Source organism: Lactuca virosa, chromosome 8 (genome assembly GCF_052849685.1).
Source record: "Lactuca virosa cultivar CGN04683 chromosome 8, Lactuca_virosa_CGN04683_v6, whole genome shotgun sequence".
NCBI classification, from domain to species: domain Eukaryota; kingdom Viridiplantae; phylum Streptophyta; class Magnoliopsida; order Asterales; family Asteraceae; genus Lactuca; species Lactuca virosa.
Genome location: NC_136433.1, coordinates 32,215,075 through 32,227,826, shown reverse-complemented (window position 1 = coordinate 32,227,826; position 12,752 = coordinate 32,215,075).

Here is a 12,752-nt window from a genome sequence, read left to right as displayed (position 1 = left end):
AATAGCTAAGATTAGATGTATCCCACACATTGCTCCTCCTCAAAGTCAACCCTGGTCAACCATGGTCAAAGTCAAGGTCAACAGTCCATGTTGACCTCAACTCGTCGAGTGCATCCAGCAACTCGTCGAGTTCCTCCCGAGTCCATTCCACTGAATCCCACATTAACTCGTCGAGTTACCCTAGTGACTCGTCGAGTTCATCAAATGTCCAGAAAACTAATGTCCGCTCAGACGAAAACCCTAATCCTTCACTGCACTCATCCAGAAACTCAGAAACGGGCAAACCCTATCCCGTCTCATCGAGTCAGCTAAGGGACTCGACGAGTTCCTTCAATCCTTTCCACGTTCAGCCCTTTTTAGTGGGATCTAAGGTCCCAAACTCCAGATCCAGACTCCCTTAGTGCAGATACCACGTAAAGTTGTAAACTTTACGTGCATGCAAGGCCCTTCAAGGCCATAACATCAAAACTAAACTTCTTACAAGGTTTTTGTGCATGGAAAGGGGCTAGGCTGCATAAAGTGAGAAACTTTATGTCGTTGGGGACCTAGAGAGGTCCAGATCTGGAACCATATCCTTGTGATAAGTCCAGATCTAAGTTTGACTCCATTTTGCACCAAAAATGGCCATTTACTTCCAAGAAAAGAGATCTAATCAAACAGAGATCAAGGTGACGACTTTATACCTCAAGATGATGGCCAATACAGAGTAGATGTCGGCTCTACTGATCCTCTCCTTGCTCCTTCCTCTTCAAGCTCTAGAATCCTTCACAAATACCCCAAAATCACTCACAAAAGCTCTTACTCTCACTCAAGAAGGTGCAAGGTCGAACTAGGGTTTTCTCTGGCTAATAGGGTGATGAGGGAGGCCATAAGAGGCATATTATGTTCCTTAAATTGGGTGCAAACCCTAAAAATTAGGGTTTCTCTTTACAGCTCCTACTCGTCGAGTCGGGGCCTTCCGACTCGTCGAGTAGAACTCGAAACCTGCGTCCCCATAACAGTCTCTACTCGACGAGTTGGAGCACCCTAACTCGCCGAGTCCATGCACAGAACCCTAAAAATTATATAAATTAATCAATACCTAGAACAGATGTTACAAGTAAGGTTGTGTTTAATGTGAATACTCTATTATAACAAAACTATGCGGATATTCGTGCTTTGCACAAAATAAGACTATATAGTTAATTTTTTTGCATATACATTTTAAAAATAATACGACATTAACTATAAAATAATAATTTTTACACTAAGTTGATATATAAATTTGTAATTATTTTGAATCATACTACAAAATATACAATTATTAGAATAACATTATTCAATAACATCTACTCGTAGTTTGCACTTAAATAAAACTAAATATGATTTTCGATTTAGTATTATAATTTACCGTTATTATTAATTAATTTAGAAATTAATTACATATTAATTTTTTTTTATTTCGATCATGATTGTCAATTGATATACAAACCATTGTTTGTAAGTTAACACAATGTAAATTTTTCTGTTAATTAATTAAAAACCATTTATTTATAAAATAATTGTATTATAATAAAAAATAGTTTTTTTATATCTTATATTTTGATTTGACATTTTTGTTCTACAATTATAATATTTAAACTTTTTAACTATTTTGAAAAACAGTGTTTTAATATATTTTTTTGTTTATTTTATATTTTGATTTATGTTTTGGATTTAACATAATATTTAAATTAACAAATAATTATATTATAATAATCATTTTAAAAGTTTACCAATAATGAAATATTATTTTGCATTTAATAACATATTTGAAATAATATATTAGTTATATAAGGTTGAAATTTGATAATTCATGGTTTCAAATGCATATGATGATATAAAAATATATTTTTTGTATGATAAGATATGATATAATAATTAAGAAATTGCATTTAAGAAAATTACATATTTTATTAAGATGTTTTTATGTAATGTTATATATTTTAAAATTTTAAAACTGCTTTAATTAAATATTTGTACAACAAGAAGTTTCGCGTTTTACCTTTCACTTACAAACCTTTTTTTAATATAACCTAAAAATAAACAAATAATGTTGTTCACCTTATCACCTAAATTATTGATGTTGGTTAGTGGTGGAAAATGGACATAGTATAAACGTTGATAACATAAGAATGTGGGTTCAGGTCAAAAGTAACAAATCTTAACATGTCAAAACTCAAAATTGACGGTAAAGTTGACCCACCAATGTTTCTTTGCCCCCTTCTATTTCTTTTTGTAAAGAGTAAATTACGTGAATGGTTGCTATGGTTTAGGGTAATTTATATGTTTGTTTCCTAATTTATTTTTTTAATTCGAAAAATCCATACTGTTTGTTTTTGTTGCGTATTTGATCAATGCCTTACCTAAAAAGATTATTTTGTCATTGATTTTTTAATTTATTTAAATAAACATACCTCCAATCCCACTTTCACCTTACCTTACCTTACATACCTCACTTTATTTAAATAAATTAAAAAATCAAGGGCAAAATAGTTTTTTTAGGTAAGATATGGACCAAACACGCAACAAAAACAAACTGTAGAGACCTTCCAAGTAAAAAAAAATAAGTTAGCAATCAAAACAAATTACTCCAACCCATAAAGATCATTCATGTAATTTACTGAGCTTATTATTTTAAGGGTTTTGTTGTATGTGTCCTTATTTTTTTTGAATTTTCTTCGTGCACTATTTATTTATTATTTATTATTTTTTTGTTGTTTTTAACCCAATTTAATTTGATATGTTTTGCTTTTTTGTTGTTTTTTATTTTGTTTTTATTTTATTTTATTATTTGTTATTATTATTATTATTATTATTATTATTATTATTATTATTATTAAAGTTGTGGAAGAAAAGAATAGTAAATTTGGGATACTTTGTCCAGGTTTGGTCCATTGATTTACATATTCGGTCCCTGTACTTCTTTAACTAATTTATACATGTCCTTTTGTTTGTGTTCCATTCAACTTTCCATTTTTTGGGCAGAATTGGTCTCTGTATTATTGTTGGAAGTTAGGAATACTAAATTTGGATGTTTTTTTGGCAACTTTGCTCATTATTCTTTACCCATTTTGACACTTTTGGTCATTGCAATCAATATTTTTACACTTTTTTGGAACCTTTTAATATTTAAAGTTTGGCCACAAAACTTTAACGGTTTGACAACTTTGATCCCTTTTCTAAAAAGTTGCTAATTCCTACCCCTTTAATTCTTTAGCCATTTTCACACTTCTGGTCATTGCAGTCAAAACTTTTACATTTTTTGTCCGGGGCAAAGCCCGGACTTTTCATCCTTGCACTTTCTATGTATGTCATATTTATCAATTCGGAAACAACATTGAAAGCTTCTGGCCCCCGCGAAGCGGGTAACCTTTCTAGTTATTATTATTATTATTAAAGAAAATTCTTTTTTTTTTTCAACGTGATTTCACAAACTACGATAAATTAAACTTTCTACATATAAACTATAAGAAAATATGCATGTCAAGCCATCATATATTCGCACACAAGAATACTTTCAACGTTGAGTTATTGCCTATTAAATCTAAAAAACATAGAGTGATTGAATCTTAAGCATTTTATTATTATTATTATTATTATTATTATTGATTTATTTGATTTCTTTTTAACTTTATCTTTAATAATAAAGAAATTGATTTGATGTTTTGTTTTATTTTATTATTACGTATATGTAATATGATCGATCGATCGAAATCATTCGAAAATTTCATAACTCATATCTTTGTCTAAATCAATATATCTACAATGATTGATTCATATGACGAATTTTCAAACTGATCAGATTTTTTTAGATAGTTTTAGTATATTAATACGTTGAGACAATTTTCAAACTGACCAACTATGTATTTTATTTGTCAGGTGTTTGCACTCGTGAAAATCTGAATGAGTAGGTTGACAATGTGGCATGAATTCTCGGATATGTGGTCATTACAAAGAGATCAAAAACGAAAAGTAGTTATGTTTCAAAAATCATTTTTTGATGTCTATAGAGGTACAAATACATCCGGCAGAAATACGATGTTAAAAAAAACAGATTGTCCCTTTGAATTGGTAAAAAATTATTATAAGACTTATGAATTTTGGATCTTAACGGTTAAAAATGGTGAACATAATTATGACCCCGCAATGTATATGAAGGGTCATGCATTTGCAAAACGACCGACTAAAGATGAGTGTTATATGGTGGAAGACATGACAGATAATGATGTCCCTCCACGTAATACTATTTTGAACTTGAAGAGTCAAAATAAACATAATGTAAATACAATAGATACCATTTATAATGCATGAGAAAAATATCGATCACAAATGCGTATAGGTCGAAGCGAAATGCAAGTTGTATTAAAAAACAATAACAAAAACAAAAAAAATAAAAAGTAAAAAACATCAAAAAGACAAAAAAAACAAAAAGAATAACAAAAAAGTAGTATTAAAATCATTTATTTAATAATTTTTTATTTGTTTAATTATTTGTTTATTCTAATAATAACAAAAAAGAAAAAAGAAAAAAGTAAAAAGTAAAAAAACAAAAAAAAAAAAAAAAAAAACAAAAAACAAGAAAAAGACAAAAAAAACAAAAACAAAAAAATAGTATTAAGATCGTTTATTTAATAACTTCTTATTTGTTTAATTGTTTGTTTACTTTAATAATAACAAAAACCAAAAACCAAAAAAAAGAAAAACACAAGAAAAAGACAAGAAATGGAGGTAAAAAGGGGAATTAAGGGGTGCATAGTGATCCGTATATAATTTTTTTTTTCGTACACAATAATTTATGTTTTATGGAGTTGTACAATATAATAGTTTAATACACAATCATTTAGGATGTCGTTTTCATTTTATACACCGGTGGCACACTTCTTAAATGTTCGATTCGCTTCATTTGTTTTTAAACATTTTTTTTTACCCAGCTACATTTTTGTTTAGATGTATGAAAATCGACGCCTCCAATTATATTATGTAATATTTGTTAAAGATAAAAAAGTTGAATTGTCTCTTCAAACAATTAAAAAACTATTACATTTATCTTAACACACAGAATAAAAACATGTTTTGTTTTGGGACATGAAGCAAGTTCGTAAAAATATAGTTTTGAGGGGTTCAAAATGCAAGAGAAAGTATAAGTGGCTAAGTGCTCAGATTATAGATTCCTTTTTACGTAGGAAAAAAATGCAAAAGTGTGACAAGTTTTCCATCGTCTGAAAACACATATAACAAGTGTCAATTATGGGACAAATAATAATTCCATGGTTTTATGTAACTAGTAAAGAAAAGTAGAAAACGATATTTCAACAAGTTTTGAAAACGTAAGGATAGGATCCTCTTGTGCGTAACATCATGGAAATGCACCAACATTTTTTTTTTTTTTTTTTGTTCTTAATGTTATTATGAAAAAGGTTAATAACAAAACAACGACCATAAATATCGGTGATTTTTGTATTATTTAGTTCTTGATTTCTTATTGGGCCTTGATCATTGTCCGTTGAAAGATTATCTTTATAATTTGGATTTATTGATACCCATGCATATTATCGAAATACTTTTTTTTTTTTAAAAAATCTAATCTATATTTCACCTAAGTCCACGACCAGACTTGAACCTTCGACCTCAAAGAGGAATGACACCACTTAATACCGCTGGGCTACAAGCACTTTGGATTCAAAAAATTGAATCACACTATCATTCAAACACATCCATAATACCTGGTGATTTTCAATGTGACCCTTACTCCCAAATCCCAAATCCTAACAGTAAATTATTAATTTATGATGAATTTTGTGTTAAAAATATACTTTAACAAAGATAGATAGTGTAGGGTTATGTCGAACATGATTAAACACTTGTTAAAAAGGACGTGACATTGCATCCCATAAGGTCATAAGGCCCTAATCAACTCTTGCCCTACACTTTTATATATATATATATATATATATATATATATATATATATATATATATATATATATATATATATATATATATATATATATGAAATCATTTGAGAACCCATAGTTTTCCAAAAACCTGAGAATTAAAGATGGAATGTTGGATCAAAATTAACTCATTAATGAAATGATCGTCATTTTAACAATCTCATTTAATATTTAATTTTTTGTGCTATTGGAAATATTAATAAAAATGCTAAAAATTAACATAATAAATCAAAATTTTGATACCCATCGATACTTCAGTGTTATTTTAGGCTTTAGGGTAGACTACATGTTTAGTTTAGTTATTCCTTTAGTCGATAAGCGGAAGAATTAATAGAAAAGTAGGATTGAATTTCAACGTTCGTAGGTTGACATAGGGTGACAGTTAGACTTTAGCACCAGTATAATGTAGATTAAGGACCTTTAATTAGTTATTGTCTTAGAAATTTAAAAATCAAGGATATGTTGTGATAAGTAGATATCGAGGAAGGATGAATATTGAGTTCCTTTAAGGACAGTCATATAATGGTTTTGAGTCTTTAAGACCACCAAAGGGTCGATCGTGAATCTTCATGCCCGAGAGAGGATGATGACAAGATAATTTCACGACATATCGTGATCAGGCATAAGAATGAATTATACGAACAATAGTTATACCTTGATAGGAAAAGTAGTTAGGGCCTTACGAAAAGGCTATTGGTGAACTAGTGTTCATTATAATCTAATAGGTTGGAAGATAAGCAAGCCTTATAATGAGTCTGTCACCAATATCAAAGTATTGGTTCCAATGTCTTCAATCCAGTAAACCCGTTATAGTAGTTTTGGTTAAAATTTAGGATGTTGGAACACCTGAATTAGATTGGAATATTGTTTGTAATCTAGATTCAGGTGTGTTTTAAGGACATGCCATAAGCCTTTTTAGAGGCATGTTCTGAAAGGTGGATTCCTTTAGGATGTTGTAAAAAAGTTTTCGTAGTTAAATCAAGTCGATTGTGTCTACATTTCACATCTGAAGGCGATCATCAATCATAACATGTAATTATTGGAAGTCCAAACCGATGAAATCCCGATTTTGGAAAACTTTGCGAGGATTTGGGGATTACGTCTAAGATAGAAAACGAAGTTCTATGACCAAATAAGTACGAATGGATGAATTTGATGCAGTAACGTAAGCTGGATCATAATTTAATCTCGATAATTCCAATAGAGTGACGTTTACTGCGTCGGGAAGAAGGTTTTGGGGACGAAATCTCTATAAGCGGGGGAGAGTTCTAACACCCCATTTTCGCCTTATAGTATAAACGACCAGTCACGTAAATAGATGTCTTTGATAGAAGAATATTTAGGATAAATAGTCCTAACAAAAGTCGTAGTAATCACAAAACCGAGAGCATGCGTAAAAAGAACGCCCGAATCTGACTTCATAAGAGGAAGTTATAATTTATAGAAAATTTAACGTAGCAGTTTACGAAATAGAAACTAAAATAGAGATCGGTCGATTGTTAGGAAAAACAATCTAAACAAGAATAGAAGATCTTGTCCATATGATTTTGTCGATATAAAGACAATCGAGAACGAAATTCATATGAGAGAGTTATGATTTTTATACGAGCGTTAATAGTCTAAGCTTGTTAAAAATATAACATTATAATAAAATCAAAATTAGCCGATGGAGTCTAAATAAAAGTTGTAGATCTCGTCAATAGCTACGCGTGGATATAAAACCCGTCGAAAGTGTAGCTCGTACCGAGATTATATGGATTTTTTAAGAAATCAAAAATGTTTGCACGCAGCCGCGAGTACAAACCAGAGGCGCGACGTGCACTAACACACCACCCAGATTTCGCCACGTGTCACTAATGCGTCTAAAACAACTACACCTAATTTTACCTCCTAATCTACTAGCTATTCGACCCAGGGCAGTGTACCATTTCACAAATAGTATAGCACAAAAGTCGGGTATCGAACAGTTTTAATTAATTAATCTACTCACTATTAAATTAACCTAAAATTGTAGTAAATTGGTTTATATCTAATTTTGCAAGTTTAGATAAACTTAAATTATCAACAACTAATTGAATCAATTATGAAAAACACACTTGTTAGCTCCAAAATTCTTCAATTTTTTGGTAATTTATCTCTGTCACACCCCCGAACCAGACAGGCGGAAACGTCCGGGGGCTCGTGTGACTAACAATTGAATTATCATCACAATGAATATACATGAAACATAACACATTCCTCACCAACATTACATATAACAACTAGCATTGTTCACATCAAGTACATTGTTATAAATTACATAGATTCAAAGTATTAATAGTACGATGAGTGATGTTACACAAAATAAATCCATAAACACTTGAAAATCTTCCTGCTTAACGATTACATGAGAATACAAGTTATTTTGAAAACGGTCAACATATATAATGTTGGTGAGTTCATAAGTATGTTTACATAAAAGTCTTTGTATCTTTTGTAAAAACCCAGAAAATCCGATATTTCCTGTAAAGTGTCTGAAAATGATGTGAAAATCAAGTATAGATGCATGTGTGAATTTCGTAGTAGTAACATATATGAATGCAGTTTAGATTTCTTTGTATTGTAAGTAAGTGATAATTGAATAATATTATTTCCCCAGAAAATCCGATATTTTCTGATTTATAATAATGTCGAGGTTCTTAGATCATTAATTTAAGTTATTTCGTATTGACATAATCGAAGGGTTAATCTTTAAAATGTTAAATTGGTATTGGATCTCTATTGAGTCGTTATAACCATACATGATAATGACTAGGTTGCCTGTCTTGGCATTTTTTCAAATGCCGGTATTTGCTCAAGGTGTTGTCGCCCTAGATTGGCCTAGTCTAGCTGTAGCGAACAACTAAGGTGTGGGGGGTCACCCCGTATAGATCAATACACAAACTCCCGCTTTCCCTCCAGGAAACTCTGGTTATAACTACACGCTACGATTGTACACTCAAAGGTGCCAACCGACAAGTCTCACTAGATTCTCAACCTTTCATGTTCGTTATGTTTTTCACTATGTTTAATGTTTACGTGTATGTTGCATGTTTTCATATCCAAAGGTGCATACATAAGTATACGAAGTTCAATAATTATGTAAGGGATAGAGTTACGATCTACTAAGCATGTGAAATTCAGTCCAAGCCCAATTAGCATGTGAATGGACCACAAAGGCCCAATAACATGTAAGAGGGTAATTTGGGCCCAATAGGCATGTAAATGGACCACCAAGGCCCAACAAACATGTGACCCATAGCTCATGCCCAAATTAACATGTAAATGGGTCGCAAGGCCCAATAAACATGTCATGGAAGATATTGGGCTCAATATACACTTGAATGGGCCTTTAAGGCCCATTGGCCATGTAATGTGAATATTGGCCTAATAAAATTGTTATCGATGTATTTCGTCCATTCGTGATTGTTTCCTTGTTTATATTTTACTCGAGGTTTACCAAATTGATTATAAAAAGTCTTCTTTTTGAAAAAACGACGTTCTTGGTCAATAAGCCTCAAATTTTCAATTAAGGCCCAAAGTTTTGTAAAAATAACACTTTAGTCCATAATTCATAAAAATTTGAACTTTCGTCCCAAATGTTTAGAAATTCACGGGTTTAGTCAAAAAATTTATATTTTGACATTTTTGGCCCAGTTTTGCAGAAAAGTGCATTTTCAGCCCCTTGTTTGTAAAAATTGACACTTTCGGCCCAATTTTGATAAAAGTTACATTTTTGGTCCCATTTAGAAATAAATGTTATTTTCACTCCTAAATTTGGTTTATTTACATTTATGACTCAAATTTTGGTCAAATAACATTTTTAACCCCAAAACTTTCATTTTTTTTCGCAAATTTGGGCCTAAACCGTGAGGCCTAAATGTTTGGCCCATTGAGCTAAAATTTACATTTTTGCCCCTTTGGAAAGCATGTTTATCATAAAAATCCATTTTTATACAAGTAGGACCTGTTTGATCCTTATAAAAACATAAATGTCACTTTTTGCCCTTATCTTTTGTTTTCTTGACAATTTTGACCCTTAACATGGTTTTTGCCTTAAATTTTTATATCTTCAACAGATAAACACTTTTAACTTGATAATATGATGTATAAGGTGTCTTAGTTCATGGATCTTTACTCAATGTTACTTAAGATGTCGAGATTTGTTAAGATCTAACACATTTTTACAAAATTAACTAAGAAATCACACAAGACATGCATATAACACATAGATCTACACATTTTACTTGTATTCTCCCCCAAAAATCATGTAAAAACCGAAAACAAGGGGGTATGAACTCACCTTTGCTTTGATGTTTCGGTTTTGAAGAAGAGATGAAGAGATTTTTGGTCCTAACAAGCTTTCTTGAGTAGATCTCGAATTTAGGAGGTTTCTAGGAGTATGATCATAAAAAATTTGCTTAGAAGGAGTTTTCTAACATGAGAATGAAGTTATATAACTTGGATATGTAAGGACTTACCAAGAAAATGATGATTTTTGGTGGAAATCTTCTTGATCAACCCTAGATCTTCGAAAATTTGATAGGAAAGGAAAGAGTGTTTCTTGTGAGTGTTTGAGAGAGTTTAATGTTGTGTGTGTGTGCTTACCTTCGGCCGAGAGGAAGAAAAAAAGAGAGAGGGAAGAGAGATTAAGATGTGATAGGTGCATAGATGTATGGGATTGGGTATTTGTTTAGAGGGTAATTTGCATGGATTACCTCCATGTATTAGTGAGGTGGCATGGCTTGGATAATTGGCCATTTCTTTTTTTTTTTTGATGATGGGCCGAGAATTGGATTAGGAAGGAGGAAGTGAACTAAATTGGACCCAATCTTGGTCTTCACTCGAAATTTTAAAGCTCATAGAGAAGTTTTTGGCCCATTGGGCCTTTAGGGTAGTTCACGGCGCAAAATGGCGTAAAAGAATGGATTTATGGCTTACTAGGGTTAATTGGATTAGTTATGGCCCAATAAGGCCCATTAGGGTTAGAATGAATCATTCTAGGCCCAAATGGTCCAAAATGTTTTAGATTTGTGAATTTGGGTCCATTTAGAATCCAAATAGGGTTTTCAAGCCCAAAATAGTTGAGTTGAATGCTTATTGGTTCATTAGGCCCAATAAGGAATCCTAGTCCAATATGGACTTAAACCAAGGTTCTTAGGGTTTCAGACTCTTTGATGAACATGAGAGGTGCATTTAAATGAGCTCTGGGTGATATTTACTTAGAGTATATGTTTTACAATCGTTGAATGATTACACAAGAATAGAATTTCCTAGCTAAAATGCTAGTTGTGACATCATCCCCCCGTTAGAGGGAATTTCGTCCTGAAATTCTTTTGAAACTAGGTTTGTGAAGGAAAGAATAAGTGAGGGTACTTTTGCTTCATTTGGTCTTCACGTTCCCATGTGAATTCCGGTCCACGTTTAGCGTTCCATCGAACCTTCACAATCGGAATGCGACTTTGCTTTGTACGCTTCACTTCCCTATCCATAATCTCTACTGGTTCTTCGACGAACAGGAGATTCTCGTTTATCTCAATCTCTTCCAAATGAACGACAAGGGTTTCATTTGATAGACACTTTTTCAAATTCGGGACATGGAACACTGGGTGTACGTTGCTGAGCTCGGCAGGTAGCTGCAGCTTGTAAGCCGTTGGACCAATCCGGGCAAGAATCTCGAACGGTCCAATGTTTCGCGGGTTCAATTTTCCTCATTTCCTAAAGCGAATCATTCCTTTCCAAGGAGAGACCTTTAACAACACGCGATCCCCGACTTGAAATTCTAATGGCTTTCGCCGCTTGTCAGCATAGCTATTCTGTCGGTCTCGCGATGCTTGAAGTCAAGATTTGATTTGGACTATCTTTTCGGTCGTTTCACGGATGATTTCGGGTCCTGTAAGAGCACTGGCCGACGATTGCCCTTTTGCTATTTGAGTGTCACCCACCTCAGCCCAGCATAGGGGCGATCTGCATTTATGACCATAAAGAGCCTCGAAGGGAGCAACCTTGATGCTCGTGTGGTAACTTTTGTTATAAGAAAATTCGATCAGAGGAAAGTGGGCATCCCATGACTTGCCGAAGTCAATCACGCAAGCTCGGAGCATATCCTCGAGTGTCTGGATGGTGCGCTCACTCTGACCATTCGTCTGTGGGTGGTAGGCAGTCCTCATATCTAGTTGTGTTCCCATTGCCTTCTGAAGAGATTGCCAGAATCTTGAAGTGAATCTGCTATCTCGATCCGAGATAACAGATACTGGAACTCCATGGAGTCTCACAACCTTCTTAATGTAGATTCGGGTCAGCTTTTCCATCTTGTAGGACTCTTTTATTGGCAGGAAATGAGCGGATTTTGTTAATCTATCGACAATTACCCAAGATAGCATCCAATCCGTCTGCTGTATTTGGCAATTTGGTCACGAAGTCCATAGTAATCCTTTCCCATTTCCACTCGGGTATCACTGGTTGTTGCAATAGTCCCGAGGGCTTTTGGTATTCCACTTTCACTTTGGCGCAAGTAAGACACTTGCCCACGAAAGTGGCTATCTCTGCCTTCATATTAGGCCACCAATATTGCTGTTTGATATCCAAATACATTTTATCTGACCCCGGATGAATAGAATATCGCTTCTTGTGGGCTTCATGCATGACTACCTCTCTGAATCCCCCAATTTTGGGAACCCAGATTCTATTCATGAAGTAGTGAGTTTCGTCATCTTTAACTTCGAGCTCCTTCTCCATTCCACATGGTGATTCCCTAGCG